Source organism: Poromitra crassiceps, assembly GCF_964638095.1.
Source record: "Poromitra crassiceps genome assembly, chromosome: 5".
Taxonomy (NCBI): domain Eukaryota; kingdom Metazoa; phylum Chordata; class Actinopteri; order Beryciformes; family Melamphaidae; genus Poromitra; species Poromitra crassiceps.
The window spans coordinates 13,756,274-13,758,509 of NC_139642.1; positions in this window are offsets into that span (position 1 = coordinate 13,756,274).

Here is a 2,236-nt window from a genome sequence, read left to right on the forward strand (position 1 = left end):
ACTCGCCACAGACAGCTATATAACCTACTACACAGGCACGGAGCATTCCTCCTGGCGCATGATTGTATAGGCTACTTTTTTTACTCTTCACTGTCCTTGCTGCATGAGGTGATTTCCCCTAGTAATTTTTTTATGAAACATTCACACTGTTCCGCCTTGCTGCTCCGACGCTTTCAGGTGGAGGCGGGTTGTCCGCCAATAACGGCGATGTGACAACCTTTGGTGCCGGGACACAAAAGGCGTACAAGAATTACCCACCAACGCGCGTTCATGCCTTTCACATCGAGCCGCGAATCCTAATTTCCGTGCATTTTTCGGCCTTTCAAGGCGGTGTGAAAGACCCTATAGACTTCTGGGTGGTGCAACCCCTGTTGGGTAGGTCTAGAATCACCTATGCCGGCAGGGAGAGGTGCCATGGTGAGTGAGAAAAGAGAGAACATAATGATATTAAGACTGAATAATGATATCACAACACGTCTCATGCTAAACACTCTCCTGTTGGACTCCACATGTGTATCAATATTCTTTCTAGTCATTAGTTGATAGTATTTATTTGTTCCCTCTGGTGTATTCAGAGCAGAGAGAGAGTATTATGACTTCAACAGGGATGGTGGTGAGATGAATGTGAGTGAGAAAAGGAGCAAATATTGATGGTTAAGACTGAATAATGACAACACTACAGTGTTATCCTAATATAATTTAAAATGCGATATTATCCTCTAAATCAGCTTCAAACAGCCCAAATTTTTCGGCCGGCGCCCTTTGGACGCCGGCATCAGTGGGGCCCAATACTATGTCCTGTCATGGGGCCCAAAATCCCTGGCGTACATGGTGTGCTAATGGGGATGAAGAGCACTTTTAGCCACAGACTCATTCCCCCCCCGACACTCCACCAAGCGCTTTGGCCAGTCCTTCATGTCAGCGGCCATCAGGCTCCATAACAAGAACTGAGACCTGTTTTAGTCACTTTATGCATTTTTGCACTCGCTCGTTGCGCATGCATTTTTGCACATGGCCCTGCACTTTACAAAACACGGACTTTGCACATAGACTAACTTATTTTTTTAAATTGTATTGTTTTTATTTGTTTTTATTTATCTCTTACTTTTTTCTGTCTGCTCTGTATTTTTAACCCCTGCTGCTGTTGCTGTTTTTAGATGCCTGAATCTCCCCTAGGGGATAAATAAAGGTTTAAAAAAAAAAAAAAAAAAAAATTGCATGGAATGCAGCTCCCTACACTCCCTTGAGTCCCTGAAAAGGATCTGTGCTGTTGGTAGTGGTGTTGGCTCATGCCAAGAACATGAATGCTGGTGTGCACATTAAACACAATGGAGTCCAGGGCAGTTCAACCATTTATTTTCTGAGTGAATGTTAGTTGCTGGATGGATGATTTTATCTGCACAAAGTATTAGAACAAAAAGAGAGGATTACAGGTCTGATAACAAACAAATAATAATTATTAGGTCAATACAATATGACTGGTCAACTTACATCATTTAATGCATCCACTGGCATTTCACTCTCAATTAAACTCAGGATTTAAACTCAGGAATCTAACAAATAAGTACAAAACAGTTTAAACTTTACATGGCACATATCAAGCAAACAATATGGTTAAGGTGAAAAGTCCATTGTCTCACTCACATTGGCATTGGCTTCCTCTTTGTCTGCTGGAAATGTTTGGAGGGAATCAGGAGAGTCACAGGCCTGAAGGGGCGGAGTTATATAATCTTTTGTGGGTGTGGGCGTGCTCTGGTCATGAGTGACAGTTGAAGGTGAGGTGGAGACTTGTGATTTAACAGCCGCCCCTTCAGATGTATACATCTGAATATATATACAGATCACAAGTTACTCCTGAGAGTCAGATTCAACTGGTGAAAGAATGACCAGTCGGGCCACTGGTCTAGTATACTTCTTATCTTTGGATGTGACCTCCACAGTTCGGGTCCTTCCATCGTGGCTGGGTATGAGGCGTGACACTTTCCCTATAGGCCATAGTCCTCTAGGTAGTTGGGGGTCCATTAGCAGCACTACTGTCCCTTCCTTCAGGTTCTGGGTGTCCTTCTGCCATTTATTCCGTACCTGTAGGTTGGGAAGATAGTTTCTGATGAAACAGGACCAAAAGCGCTCGGCGAGTATTTGACTGTGCCTCCACCGTCTCCGTCCAAGCAGGTTGGTATCTGCATAGACAGCCTGTGGAAGAGAAGCATCTCGCCGCCCCATGAGAAGGAGATTT